Genomic DNA, 15,813 nt, shown 5'->3' with positions numbered 1-15,813 from the left:
TATTAAATGTTCTAATATGCTCCAATTTGAGGCACATTGTAGACTTATATCCAATATACAACATTGGTCCTGGCACCTGAAACCTTTGGCTCATTGTGATACGTGTACTATACTAGAAGATGGCCAGTCCAGACAACAAAGATCTGTTCATTTCTTTAAGTAAATAAATAGAAAAATAGAAAAAACAGTAGACTGACTTTGTAGCAATGGAGCCATGATATACTGTCTTCTACAGAAAGTTAGTGAATCAGGTAAATGCTTGGTCACTAAGAGGATGGACATTAAAAATTGAACCAAAAAGACAAAATGAAATAAAAAAAGCTTTTATTTTTAATGGAATACCCTTTTGCCAATTATATAACAAAGGTCAGCATGTAATGGAATAAAACCATAGATACATAGGAAAGAATAAAATTCTTACCACCAGAATAACAGTTACATACTTCAATTTAACAAAATTGAATGAATGTCCAAAGTCTAATTCTGACCTTCATAGGATGTAGCCACTATTGACTTCAACCCACAGCTTGTAAAACATTTTTTGCCTTTATACACACCTGGTTTTGCTCTGGGTGTATATACATAGCCAGAGTCTGCAGTGACATACTGCAGGTGCTACTATAGTGTTAGGCACTGATTATGGAACTGCACTGGGATTCCCATTTTCTCTGCTGCAGGTTACTCAGAACAGATTTTTTTGTTGTGTATGCCAGGCATTTTCTTCTATTCCTGCAGTGATTGATATTCAGCTCAATTATCTGTTTTGATGGCAAAACTTGGGAAGTCTCTTTCCAAAATGAGAAAAAAAGTCTGGAGAGCCTCCAGGAAATACATTATCCTCTTTTCTGTTCATCAGGATCTTATTCCTCACAAGCATTGTTACAATTCATTGCTGTACTGTTGAGTTTATCTGAAAGAAGTGTCTAAACCCTTTCCGTTTATATATCACAGGAAAGATCTGGTTGAGGTCTTGTTTTTTGTTTGGGTTTTTTTTTTCAGTTTTTGAAGTGAGAATGAATTGGATTGAGGTTGCAATGTTTTATATACATTGTCATTTACATTTTCTTGACCTTAAACAAAAAAAACCCCATGTTTCTAGTTTAGTTCCCTTCAAAGAGTGAAAGGAACCTCATTAAGTTTACAAAGCTTAACCTCCTTGCTTTAAAGAACTGCGGAATAGTTGCTTGGGATTGTTACCAGTACTTTACAAAGATATGTTAATTATCTGATCCAAGTTTACATTTGTTTTATCTTCATTTTGTGCAGACCGTAGCATATTCATTTCCTGCTACCTCCTTAGAAATGGTTATTAGAACAGCAATTGATATTAAAACAAATTCAAGTCAACTTTACGCTGGACAAGTGCCTCAATAGCATAGCACTGTCCAATACACTCCATGAGAAGGAAAAACTAGCCCAGTGACAAAGAAGGAGAAAGAATATAACTCATCCAATGTTGGAGTTATTGCTAATATATGTCTGCAATAATTGTCCAAGGAAAGAATTTTCTGCTGAGTACAAATCTTGTTGATTTTTGTTTTATGGGTTTGTTTAAAGGGGTACTGGTCTTAATGGAAATTTACAGAGATCGTACTCATACTCCCAGCGTCCAGACATTACAGTACCACAGAAAGCAAGTGGCCATGTCAGCAGGTTTTCGGGTATTAATCTACCTCTGAGAAAAATTATTACATTGCAGGACACTGGAGACAGCTGTGAATGTTTTCCTTCATATGAGGTAAGGACAACTGAGGAAAATGGATGAGATTTTTCTTCATTCCTGTCAAAGTCCCTACACAAAGAAAACATTTCATTTCTGAACAGGGTATGAAGCAACCTGTCTAAAATAAACAAGTCTGGCTTAAAAAAATATCAGGTATGAGATAGCAAGGACTGATGCTAACATCTATAAGAAATGATTCCATAGAGTGGGGTAAGGAACATTCGAAATGACAGGACAAGATAAATATAGCTGTGTGTTACCAACTTCCACTGACTCACAGAATATCAAATCTAAATGTAATGTTTTCTTCTGCTGCAGTTGGTCTAAAATAAGCCCTTCTATGACCAAATATTTAGAGGAAAGGACTGGGAAAAAGTAGAATTCTTCTCATGAATAACTTGCTTGTTTTTTAGTGTTGGAGATCTCAATTAGAATTCCTGCCTTATGAATGAGATAATCGTTTTAACTTCCATGACCAACAAACCCAACCTCTGCCTTAAGATTCCGAAGGCAAGGAACCTTTATTTCAGGGTTAATGGAAAATACACGCAGTAATAATTTCTCCTCCTCCCCACATGAGGAGGACCGCAGATTCCCACATGGGCCTTCTGGGGATACTTGGTGCACTGCTGCATATATGCACCCTGCCATGAAACCTGTGCTTTTATTATAGCTGGACTCCCCATTCTGACAAGGAAGTACATTTTCACATTTTCAGCAAGGTGCACATCCAAATGCTAACAGCTATGACCTGGGGCTTTGCAGCTCGAATACAGCCCTCGGGCACAAACCCTACTTTTGGGGAAGTGAATCACGTAACCTAAGAGCTCACTAGTAGCGCAGTGAAATGCATGTTCTATCTGTCTACACCACATCCACACGTAAAGAGCTTATGAAGGGAAGCGAGCCTTATAATTATCTATAGATGCTCTATTAATATTGTCTTGTAACAATTGTGTTGTCTATTTTATGGACTATACCGGAATCTCCATGAAGACAAACTAAAGCTTCAGCTCAACATGAGCTTCTAGGTGGATGTTCCAAAATGCCTGAAATTCCAGGTTTAAGCATGGAGCTCAAAAAAAAACCTTAAAAAGTGACTAAATTGAGGTTTGTAAGTACTTACACACGTAAAAGGCTCTCTGATGCAACACACAAAAGCAGGATAAAATTCACTGCAAAATATCCCTGGGTCAGAGTCTCATTTGTGGTGAAATACTACACATTTCCTACAAAGGTGACAAAAATGAAGGTACTGAAAGAGATGCAATGAGAAGACTCTTCTAACAAACACCACCAGCTTCAGACTAACAACTCCCCAATGGAAAAGAATGCTACAATTTAAGGCTTTTTTCTAAATAGTAACCTAAGAAATAGCTCAATCCGAATTTATTCCAAACTTGAGGGTGACTGGCTTGGTACAAGGGTTGCTCTGAATCTGTGGAACCTGTGAACAAGTTTTTTTAAACAGCACAATAATTGGAGGGGACAGCTCACATCTGGGGAAGAAATGACAAGGAATCTGCAGAGAACAAGTTGTTCCATGAGCACTGGAGCCAACTACATCTGGTTTCCACTGGACTTATATCTTCTCGTTGGTTGACTTTTAACTGAATATGTGTGAGCTCACCCTAATAAAACATCCAGTAGGTGCTAGAAAAAAAATCTCCTATAGCTCCTTGTTTGAAAAGAGATAATTCACATACAAAAAAAGAAGCCTTAGTGGAGGAGATTCTCTAATGATTGAAACAGCAAAAACTCCAAAAGACGTGCTCTTTTTTTTTTTTTTTTTTCTCCTAAGCAGTTGGGCATTCATAAAGTGCTATCCCATGCAGATTTTTCACTTTAGTAACAATTCAAGTGATACTTATTTTCCACTCCCTCCAGTGGAAATAGGATATTTGTTTTCCAGGAGAGCTTTTTCATTACTTATTAAGAATTTAATATGATTAAGAACTTTATCCACAAACATGTCCGGTTCAAAAAAAGAAATGGGTAAAAATGCTTACATAAACTTAACTTCCTTAGGAAATCAGGATTCAAATAATTCAGATATGGAGTGAGATGAAAATAACCTGAGGGAATGGGTACATTTGGAATTCACAGTGGTTTCCCTGTTGATTAGTGAATCTTATTTCAACATTCCTCACAGTGGAAGAGCCAGTGTCCTGGGAAAACCCAAATATTATTTCTGTGATTACCACACCACCATCTACTCCTTAAGGAGCCTGTAATCCCTGTGAACAATGGAAGGAGGAAATAAACCAGGCAATTCTGACAGTGCTGCAGTTATGATATAGATTTCTCTGCATGTTCAGGACATGTAGCTTAATCTCTGAGCTCAGATTTCCAGATCTCCATGCTAATGCTTTAAGCACAGGACTGCTTTTTTTTTTTTTTCCTCCTGGACATGCTCAGAGATACATGAACTCTTCCATGTGAGTAATCTCAGCAGGGAAAGGTGATACATCTGTGCAGTGGAACATGGTATCTGGCAGACTGCCAGCAAACTCAGCACTGGGGATTCTGGATGTCATTTATGAAAAGGAATTTAGGCTGCTTGACAGAGTTCCAGATTTTTCTTACTGTGGACTGCAATAAGACAGAGACTAAGCAAAGACACTGCTATGCAGAAACCAGGAATAGTGGGTGAAAGATAAAAACAGAGTCACCCTTTGAATGCTCAGAACAGTGCACAGTCCACTACATTGATAATGACATTGAAAAAACACTGGTAAGAAAATTTTGCTGCATTCACTTTTTAATTTAAGGAACTATTAACAGAATAAACTTAATGTTTTATCATGGGAATTTTCAGAAAGTATCAATGTGCCTTTTTTTTTGTTTGTTTGTTTGGTTGGTTTTTACTATTCATGACAACTCCTGTGATCTATTTTAGAGAATGACTCAACTTTGTGAGCAAGTGAGAGTGTGCCTTCTATATGTTGCCATTCTCTTCAAGTGAAAGCTTTCTTGAGTACAGATTCCAGGCCACATAGCATTTCCACTAAACCTGGGTTCTTTCTTTTTCCCTGGCTCACAAGTGATTTTGTTTCTTTTAAAATGAGTACAAGTGATAAATCTACTATGAAACTATAGTCTACTGGAAAAACTTCCATCTCTGATTCAAAGGGATCCCCATCAGGCCTTGTTTGACTGCAAGGCAAAATGTACTTTGCTATTTACACAAAAGAATATAAAGTTACTAACCAGTAGAAAAGAATGGAAAAAAAAGTTTTCTCTCCTGCCTTTTATACACTCAGAGGTGCATAAAAAGGAGGAGAATAAGGGAGGTGTTATTTCATTCTGAATGGAAAAAAGCAGAATTAACTCAGGGTGGCTTCACTAATTATCTGCTGCAAAAGGAGTGGGAATTATATAGCCCTAGGAGCTTTCCAAGGCATAAGGCCTAGAAAAAAAAATACAGTAGTTCATTAGCCAGCCCCATAAGCTGGAACTAACAATCAGCTGGGACTCTAAATTTAATGTTAATTACTTATTTTGTTGCTTTTGTATTTCATCACTTAAATGGCATACACTTAACCTGTTTTAAAGTAAACATCTCCTAAAAATTTTATCTTGTGGCTTAAATGGCTAAATGATCTATCCCAGCACAGTACATCCCAAACTAGTCAGGCAGCTGGAGGGGGAGTAAAATCCACCCTTCCAATCCTCTGCATCCTGATAGATACAAGTTATAATGAAGAGGAAAAGGCAACTCAGTATCTCTGTTCTAAGCTTCATGGACAGTTTTGGAGATTACAAACAGTACCGGACATTAGCTTGGAACTGCTTATTGGGTGATGGTGAGGAAACACCTCAATTACAAGCACAATCCAAATGGCATGAAAACAAAAGTGCAGTGCCCTCATCTTTACCCATGGTAGGATAAGCTGCTTCCCAGGGTATCAACCAAGTGCAAAAGCAGTCCTCTTTTCCAGTACTGCTGTTGTGATTACAAGCAAGAAAGTTATTATTACAAAATAGTATCAATTAGATAGACCACATGCAGGAATTTAAAGATGATAGCTTTCAAAGCATAAGGAACAAGGAATATGGAAGGAAGTCACACTTCCTCCTAGCCCTGTTTCAGGGTAATTTCACTTCTTCTCCCATGAGAAATGGCTTCATTATTAACTATGGTTTTATGCAGAATGAGCCAAATGAAAATAAATAAATACATGTATATGAAGGATAACAGATATTCAAATGCTATCTTCTGGCCCTTAAATCTGTTACTTTGTAATGGGGAAGACTGAAATCAGACAGTTGGCCCTGCTAGGACCACCAGTGGAAGCTGCAGAGCAGAAATAAAGAAAATCCTTTATCTGCTTTTTCCATTTCTGAAGCTGCATTGGCCATCTTCCATCACATTAGTAACAGTAAAAAGTGACGTCATGTTGCACTTCCTCCACCCTTCTATTCCCAGTCTTCAGGGAGGATGCTCTGCTACTGGGAATTCACAAATCGGTTTTAGAAACCTGCCATCCCAAAGAGCTAAACCCCACATTTTTCTATTTTTATCTCATTTGTGTCTGGAAAAGGAGCAAGATTCAGATACCCTCTATATCTAGAGATGTCTTCCATGCAGTGTTGAAAATTCTCTAGGGTCCCTATCCTCCTTGACACAAATAACCTCCATAGGTACAAAAGGAAGCTGATGCACATTTTCTGTCTGTTCCACACAATCCTTGCAACAGCTGCTGTTTTTCAGTGGAAACGAAAAGCTATTAGGTATCTCTAAGTAAAACAGACAGGGAAATCCCAGAGCCAGTCTTTAACAAGATACATTAGACAGTTAACCATGCTCTCTGAAAGCTATATAAGTAAATATATGCAGAACAACAGACTGAGCATTTGATCCTCACTCTGTGAATCTGTTTTCACACATTTTAGGGAAAACTTCAGAAAAAAAATCCCAACTATGTGAGTCAGTCTTGAATCCTTTCTACCCTCCTAGGGCAGTACCCTGATTTGCAATCTGTTTTTACCAAGCTTTCAAGGATCCTAAAGAAATTACAATATCATAGTACCACCACGCAATACGGAGTCAACATTGTGGCACCTTGTCCAGACACGACCATAACTAGTGGCAATTAATTTGTAAACTTGGCAAACTCAATTAAATGCTCTAACACAAGCTCTTTCTTTTCATTCACACTTAAGACATGTTATTTCTAGTAGTGATGTGTTCTGAGACAAAGTTTTACATTAAGACACAAGTTTTTTGGCCCCATCTGAAAGAGCTGGCTGCACTAAGGTCTTCCTACTCCTGATTCAGGACAAGTGCCACCTACTGACAGTGAGAACTGGTTTTACTTGCTTTGTTTTGTCAAGAATTCTAACCGATGCTGCTGTTTCAGGCAGTTCTGCTTCAAGTCCAGATGGTGAAAATAGACCTCAAAAAAAGATGCTGCATTAAAAAAAAAAAATTGGAATAGTACATGCCAGATTCTCATTAAAACCCACCTGCCCATGGTGTTACTGACTGATGAAGAATTCCCTGGCACCACCAATCAACAGTCACTTTCCCAACCTTTTCTGCAAAAAAAAAAAAAAAAAAAAAAAGCAAATTTGACAAAAATACTCACCCTTTAGGAACAGTCAAGTATGAAATTCAAAAGGTGAATTAGAAACAAAAAATCAAACAAAAGAGACAAAAAGCAGTGGAAATAAGTCTAAACCTTGACAAAGACAACATTGTATGTATGTATGTGTGTATGTATGAAACTGAGTATTGCAGGATGAATAAAAATACCACTGAACTGTAAAAAGTCAGTTGCATGGCTTTATCAAAAAGTCTTCTGGAAAAGATTTGCTATAAATTGCACCTCTTCCCAATATACAAGCTTCATAAATGAAGTATAGGATTTCAAGAGACATTTTCTCTTTTTTTTTTTTTGTCAGGTCTGGAGTCATTAAACAGAGATTAGCTGGATAAATAGAGGAAGTGATTTTTAAACTGTTTGCAAACTTAATGTGAAGAGCCCAGCCTTGCAAATTATCACGTCTAATCAGAGATGCACGCTTCACTGCTCCAGTAATTGTACTAGTATTAGTCAAATTCTTGTTGTCTCCTCATTAACCATGAAAAGGAGACTCAAGATGTACTTCATTAGAGTATCCTGAATATAAATTGTTAGTGTAAGGGGGAAGAGATGTGTTACGTACTGTATATCGAATGGAAAATATTAAGAACATAAAACATATTGAATCATTCTGGTAGTACACTGAATATATGACTTTCACAACCAAACCTCTCTTCTCTCTTTTCATTTTTACTCTCTCCATCCCCCCTTTTATTTGCAGTGAGACCATAGTACTTGAAAACATACTTTATAACCAATGCCATTAAAAAACAAAGAAAGAAATGTGGTGTATTTTGCAGCCGTTCCTATTTCCACAGGCAGAATGCTCTGGCTTAATCAGGAACTGTGTCTTTAGTAGAGGCATTAGGTAAATCCTTGCCTACTGGATAACAAGTAAAGGTGATCTAACTCACATTAAATGTAGATCAAATCAAAAGGTTTGTTCCTTTGATCAACAAAAAGATTAAAAGCACACGCCTGCCCTTCTTTATTGTACAATGCTCTTAAGTGCATGCCTCTAAATCAAGAGAACTTAAATATATGCCTAACATATGAAGCATGTGCTTAAGGGAATCAGGGTTTGAAAAAACCAGCTTGAATTGTATTTCCAAGTTCAACTGGGTCTATTACAAGGGTAAAAGTAAAAACACTTCCAAGAATTTCAGCAGAAGCAGAGGCAAAGCAAATTTTCATGTTTACTTTTTTCATAGCTTTTTTTTTTGGTGTGAATCTGAGCCCGAAATACTTTTATTACTCAACAACAGTTAAGGAAAGCTGCAAATGAACTAGGCAGGACACCAAAGTGCTACCAAAGAATGCTGTCTACTCTCTATCACAGAATAAAAAGAACCAAACAGGAAATACCATGCAAAACCATGCCCTTTCATCCTTGAACTACAACACCAAATCATCATGAAATCAGATGTGTGAAAATGAAAATCTAAGCCAAGTCTGGTCTAGTACTCCTTTGTGTGGAAGTCTTGGCATAAAGGCAGTGAGAAATTCAAGAGGGCAGTTAAGTCCATAATGTATTGTCCAGGAGCATTATTTACAGCAAGAAAATGAACTGTATTTCTAGGCCTGAGGTTTGCTCCCCATCCAATTGCATCCTCTCAAAACACAGCAATATCCTCACTCAACTTCAGCTCTATACCTCAGGACAAGACTAGAATCTTCCGTTTATTATTATTTAGTCTAATTTTACCAGGATACAGGTACTCATCATGGAAAGGAACCCATCTTGCTTGGTCAAGATATCCTGGCCAAAAAAATAATAATTCTGAAATGCTCCTGGTGCCTCTTTGAACAATACTAAAACACTTCAGCAACCTTTCATACAGAATTAATTAACATGAAAACCAGCCTTCACAATGCAGCAGAGCCCTAAAGTGGTTTCTGGAATTTAATTAGTCTAACCTTCTTTTCTCTACATTGGTACCACTCTATGAGAAGTGCAGATCATTATTAATTCCTCTGGTGTTCACTATAATAACATTAATCATGATGAACTCTTTTGGTAGTAAAGTGTATGTAATATGTAATTCTGTAATAATTTAGCATTAACTTGAAATTAATTTATAAAATACACTATTTGTCACCACACACTGAACATTTATAATATTCCTCATCATCATTAGTATGAGGATAACTTGCATTAAAAAATACACTGGCTACAGACTTAGAGATTTCATAAATACATTTGAGAAATTGAGTGAGAGATGTTAGTGATTATTTATCAACTTTTCCTTTAAAAACTATAGTAGGGTCATTTTAAGAGGTAATAAAATATTATCTGTTGTGAAAAACACCAGAATCCTTTGGTTCAGCACTCATTGAAAAACCTGATTATTTGAAGCAAGAAAATTGTTTCCCAATTTCTTTGGTTTCTCTGGAATTTAAAATAAATCCAAAACTTGTGTATTGTTTGTAAGTAATGGATTTTGCACCAAAGAACTTTGCCTGATCAGTTTCTCTCCCTATTAGACTATGAAGTTTCTCTCCCTATTAGACTAGCCAAAAGGACATTAAATTTCAGCCCATCTCCTTAGACAGGGATCTCTACAATTGGATGAAAAATACAGCACAATCCAATAGATGAGCTAGAGCTTGCAAAAAGAAAATAAATAAATAAATAAATGGAGAGGAAGATACAAAATTAAAGTGCTTGTCAAGTGACATATCTTGTTGCTACAAATGGCAAAGTTTAAGATGCTATCAGACACTGAATGTATACAAACATCCTCAGTGAGTGATACTAATGGAAAAACAGTTTTGTCTTTCCACAGATGATTTGTTTTTATCACTGGACAACGCAAAATCTCTGTATTAAAAATTCACAAAGGATGCATTTGGACTCTTTTTATCTGTCTTCCTTATGTATTTCTAGGTGCCAATCACTATATTATCTAAACGCATTAACAGAGTAGCTGGCTTTTGCTAAACATAAAGAGAGACTCCAAAAGAAGTGAAGATCAAAACACTCTCTTACCCAGCCACAGAAAGCCCTCCTCAGTGCTGGGAAAGACTTCTCATGACAGCTCTGAGGAGCATTCTGGAACAGAATCTAGGTGCAAGGGGCACTTGCAGTCTGTTTGCAGGGCCCAGAAGCTGAGTGGAACACATTTACTTACACAACCTACAGCTACATATGCATTCTGGTATTACTTACATTATAGTATTTGGACTGTTATAGCTTATATCAACTCTGTGTGCCAGTGAATCAACAGAACATGCAAGCATATGCTATGAGTGGGAATGAACTTAAGTGCGTGTTTATACACTTGGCTGAATCAGGCCCCTCTTCACCTGGGCAGATCCTTCAGTGTATTTTATATCAGCATTACCTCAGTAGAGTTGCTTCCCCTTTAAATTGGTTTGAGAAAAGAGCAAGAATTATGTCCCATAAATTTTAGGTGTATTGACATGTCTTTCCCAACTTAAATGAAAAATACTGGGCATGTCTTTTACTTTATGTAATTACTTTTCCATAATACTATATATTGGTTGTGAAAAATGGTTATTTAAACAATTTCTTTTAGCCTAAAATTTAAAACTGTATTTTGCTCTTAAAAAATTATTAACTTCATTTACTCAAAAGGAGACCCCGCTTTGGAAAAAGTCAAGGATCCTTTGTCTCATCTGTTTCCTGCAATGATTTAATGAGGGATAAAAATAGACAAGAATGATCAGATCTTCTCCTGGTATAAATTGTTAGCTGCAGACCTTGGATCATAAATATCTTCCTCTTTTATATTATTATTAATGATAATTACAAAGGACCCTCTAAGAAGTTACTTAAAGAAGTATCAGGCATGATCCTGTGGTTCAGCCTGCACCAAGCTTTGTATTTAAAATGTACATTCAACTATTTAGTTACATACAGTGAATTCAGTTTATTTATCCCCAAATTGCAGTATTATTTTTTGAATACAGATTTTTTAGTAGTGCGTATTCTTACCCAAATGACTTACATTTAGGAAGTCTTCTCAGGCCTGCTGTTTCAAGTTGGAACTTGGTTGAATTCCATTTGTGTTCAGCGTCAGTTATAATTCAGTGATAATCCACCATGTGCTGAAAACAAAGAAAAAACTTATAGCTTGGAAAAATTATATTTTAATGTCAAATATACAAGGAGAAGAATAAGTGTTTTCCTAGTTATACTGAAGAGCTCTTACTCAGTCTGCATTTCTGTGTGTTTCCCTCATCAGTACTGGAATTTAACCATCAGAATTGGAGAGGGACAATCAGGGATCTTCCGTGAACAGCCACAGCTCAACACCAGCCTAATTCCAGCACTGCTTCTTATGCTTTTTCTTTTGTTTGGTCTGCTCTTTTCCTTAATCTTATTCCCCATTTTTCCATGCTCTCTTCTTTATAATTTTCCCCTTCACGATTTGCATCACTTTGTATCCTCTCTCTATCCTTCTCTTTCCTCCTAGATCCAGTATCAAGCCTTCAAACCTCATCTTTTTCTTTTCTTTCCTTTTTTTTTTTTTTTACCTCTTCTTTTCTATTTTTTCAAGTTTACCCCTTTGATGAAGGCCCCTCTAGTTCTATCAATCAGAATTAAAAAAAAACTCCATCAAATTTCCTCTCTGTACAAACTGAGAATTTCTTTAAAAAGACCATTTTTTATTGCAACTCAAAAAATGCTCCCACTGATACTACAACTTCACTCAACTCAAGGTCATAAAAAGTAGCTTATATATTTTACCAGCCTAGTGATTTGAAGTGTTTATTCTCAACAGATGTATTAAGATTTCCAGCACATGCCAGAAATTACAGGTCTTGTTCCAAACAAATTATTAATTGAACAACTTCATTACACTGTCATTCCAGGAAAAGGGTATTTCTAGGTATTGTATCAGAGCCCCAGACAAGCAGCATTTGAAGCCCCAGTCATAATGCCTTATGTACTCTATAAAAAGCACCTTTCATCCCAAGTGTTCTTTTTAATCCTTATGTAGATAACTTTGAGGTGGAGTTGTTGGACAAAAGTATATCCTGAGTTGAATTTTAAGTCAAGTGTGTGGGGTTAGATTCTTATAGATCAAATGATGCAGCGTCTCTGACATTTCTGCAATAAACAGAAAGCTTGAAATTTTAAGGTGTGGTAGAAAACATCACATCACTTGCTTAAAACTTTACAGTGGTATAGTGTGGAAACAGATGAAGAAAGGGGTTTTGTTTTGGATTTTTTTTAGAAAAGATTTCTTGGAAGGTATTATCAACAACTCGCTGTGATTTGAAACATCCTTTTGCGTGTGGAATTGCACACAGAGAAAAAAATGTAACTCAATTAATTGCATGCAGAAATTGGGACAGGTAACATTCATGCAACAATCTCTTTACATAATATAGAACTTTCATTTACACATGAAAAGAAACCCCAGGAAGTTTTCCAAAATTATTATATCAAATTCTTCGCTAGGGTGAATGAGTATAGCTCTTTTATGCTTTGAAAGTGGAAGGAATTTACTTGGCTAACCTGTTATTTAATCACTGATTGATAACAAGAATCAGCATAAGACATTATTCTTCCATCTACTTTGCCCCTGCAATTTATAGGTTTGCCCTCCAAAGTAGAGGCTAGTTAGAGTTTTCTACAGCTTCCACCTCTTGTCCATGCTCAGAAGTGGCAGGCTTTTCATCCAGCACCTAAATTATTGTAGCTGGAGCTGTTTACTCCAGCTAGAATAAGAACTTGGATGCCTCCCACATTGCTGCAAGCTCCTTTCCTCCATTTCCCTATTGTACAGTAGTGGGGCAACTAGGCTCTATTTTCTCCATTCAGGCATCAGTTTCTCTTCTTTGAGATCAAGGGGGTCACTTGCAAGACATGCATGTGTAACACCCTGGCTTAGCACTAAAGAGGAATACTGTCCTTCAGGGAACTCCATTTTATTGCTACCTGTGCCAGGAGACACTTCCCACAGAAGAACAGTGTCCCACACCTGCTAGATGAGCTTTCTTGGGAAGCTGCATATTTACTACTGGCAAAGTAAATAGCCTCACCAATAAATCCGTCCATTATGATTTTGTAAACAGAGATTGCTCCTTGCTCTTAACTAACCTGTGTTTTTTCCTTTATATGACCGTTTGATTGTCTGCCTAAGCTTTTTTTGAATGTTACATATACTAATTAATTAGCAGCATTTTCATGTACTCCCCATCTATCTATACGTTCCCAGCTACACCAAAAGGAAACTCAGCAGGTTACTAGCTAAGAATCACCTAAAAAAGGCAAGTGGTTGGCTATTAGTTTCAGAGAGATGGGAGAGGAGAGTAACAGGGGTTTGCCCCAGTCTTGGCTCATCCTCTAATAGTAAGCTAATTCAGATAATGAACATACTAAGATTAGCAATGAAGCTGGAGTACCAATGCGTAACAAAGATTAATGTAAGTCAGTGTGATGCCGTCCATTCACCTCTCTAAAAAGCCACAATAGAACCAGGGGCTTAGAACCACTTGCAGTTCACTCATCCATAATGCAAGCACAAAAGCTTCTGGATGCTATACAGGTCCCCAAGTGGTTGCTCCTGTAAATGGGAACCACAAGCTAAAAGGTAAGCTTTACCTATATATTGGTGAAGCAGTAGTGTCACCCACAAACCCTACAAAGTCCATGGCAAATCTATTCTAACCTAGATGATTCTATAAAACAATGAAGAAATGTTAGCCTCTACCTTCAGAAAAACATTGTTATGAAGGCTGGGGTTGATTCACCAAATCGAGTATTGCCTTACAGGAGAGAAAGCTTGGCTATGCCCTTTCATTAGATTTGTCCATTGCATTAAAGGATGTTAAATCAGTTTTGTCTAATTTTGTCAGGCTGCTTTTGAGGATTAAACTAACAGTTTAACGCATTTTTCAAAACCGCTGAGTTAAGTGAATTTTGCCACTTCCTGGGAAGCTTCAAGGACATTGTCTTTACAGGAGGATGTTTTGTTCTGCATTTTGGGCTCATATGAGACTACAAGGTCTCAGCAGACCTCTGCAAACTAAGCCCAAGTTCAGCTACAGTTGTGCTTTGCACAATTAAACATACAAAGATCTCTTCCCAGATCCTGATCTGCCTGTTAAATTCCAGCTCTCCCTCTCTTTGCCAGTACAGGGAAGATACACACACAATTCCAAATATCTGAACAGTGTTCCTGAGAATAAAAAGCTATTTTATGCATTCACATCACTCTTGCTTTACAAGCATATGTAAAGAAAATCTTTCTGAAAAATTGTCAAAGATAACATGCAACCAGTTTGTCAAGAGCACTGCTGATGGGGGGTGGAGGGGGAAGTAGGCATCAAATTCCATTTCTTTGATGCCCTCAAAACAGGGCAGACAGAACTTACCAGAACAGTTCTGACCAATGCACCACCTGAAAATAATCAGATTTCCTTCTATCAAAACTTTTCTTCTTCTCCAAAACATTAGAGCTTAGCTTCCATTCAAATTTCTTGCTTATGATCTGATATTTCTTGATGTTCTACCTATGTTCACGGCTCAAGCCTCTCAGAATAGGTTAAATTACAGCAGCAATATGGAAACTCCAGCCGAGTAAGGAGGGAACTACACAAATCAAGAAAAAGCACCAGGACTTACCAAGGAAGGCAAAAACTAATCTGCAATTGATGCAAGCCAGCTCCTTGGGATAAAATAATAAAGATTTTCAGAATTTCATCCCTTACTATAAAAAAAAAAAAAGAAACCCAAAAAACCCAAAAGTATAAAAAGAGCTCAGCTAGTCTTCTTTTCTCATTAGTTCCCAAGCTCCTACTTACCTGAATCCTAAATAAAGCTATGGAGAACTTTCCTTTCCATTTCACTGTTTGTATTACCTCTTGCACCTGGTCAGAGCAGGTGTCAAGAGTTCCCATGTCAGCACAGATGTGACTACTTACACAAGGCTCAAGCAAGGAGCTTGTGTGAGGGTAGGTGTATTAGCTACATGGGAGTCCTGGATTTCTTTCTAGAGACAGTCTCATTGGGTTTAAGTAGTTCAGGTGTATTTCAGAAAAATCTGACGTGGCAGGCAAGTTGTCCAAGCTTGCTGTGAACTCCTGACACAAGTGACTTTCAAGAAATTTAAAAAACCCTCCATAATTTCACAGAGGTGCCCAAAATATTGATAGATTCCTTCTTTGTTTTGAAATAAGGAATTATGCAAGGGTTTCAAACAGGCAGGGTGAAAACAGCCACTACCAAATGGTCTTCTAAAAGCACAGTTCTCATCTTGCAGCCACTATTACGCTTTTACAGGATAACAGCATTACTTAGAGTTTTCTAATCCAAAGGTTGAGCTGGATGTCGGAGAAAGGACTTAGGTAACTGACTCAGTGAAACTCATTTCAGTTACTCTTTGTTTCTTTTAAATTGTACGTTCCTAATCCCTTCTAGATCCCGCTGAGTATTTCCTAGCCTTTCAGTGCTGCAGATTCCCTTTCCCCTCTGCTGTCCTCTGCCCTATCTGTCTTGATGGCAGCTGTCACACAGCCCCATGCTGC

The 15,813-nt window shown here is 37.3% G+C and overlaps 1 long non-coding RNA gene across 1 annotated transcript; it reads right to left on the bottom strand.

Moving 5' to 3' along the window:
* Positions 1-568: 568 nt before the first annotated feature.
* On the bottom strand, positions 569-15,001 carry LOC136011135 (uncharacterized). The gene is made up of 5 exons (XR_010611224.1): positions 14,912-15,001; positions 11,283-11,382; positions 7,193-7,264; positions 2,850-2,952; positions 569-1,792 (listed from the first exon to the last, which is right to left on the bottom strand). It is a non-coding gene; the product is annotated as an uncharacterized LOC136011135 (long non-coding RNA).
* Positions 15,002-15,813: the final 812 nt, after the last annotated feature.

This window comes from Lathamus discolor, chromosome 3 (assembly GCF_037157495.1).
Source record: "Lathamus discolor isolate bLatDis1 chromosome 3, bLatDis1.hap1, whole genome shotgun sequence".
NCBI lineage: Eukaryota > Metazoa > Chordata > Aves > Psittaciformes > Psittacidae > Lathamus > Lathamus discolor.
This window is presented reverse-complemented; position numbering and strand designations above follow the sequence as displayed.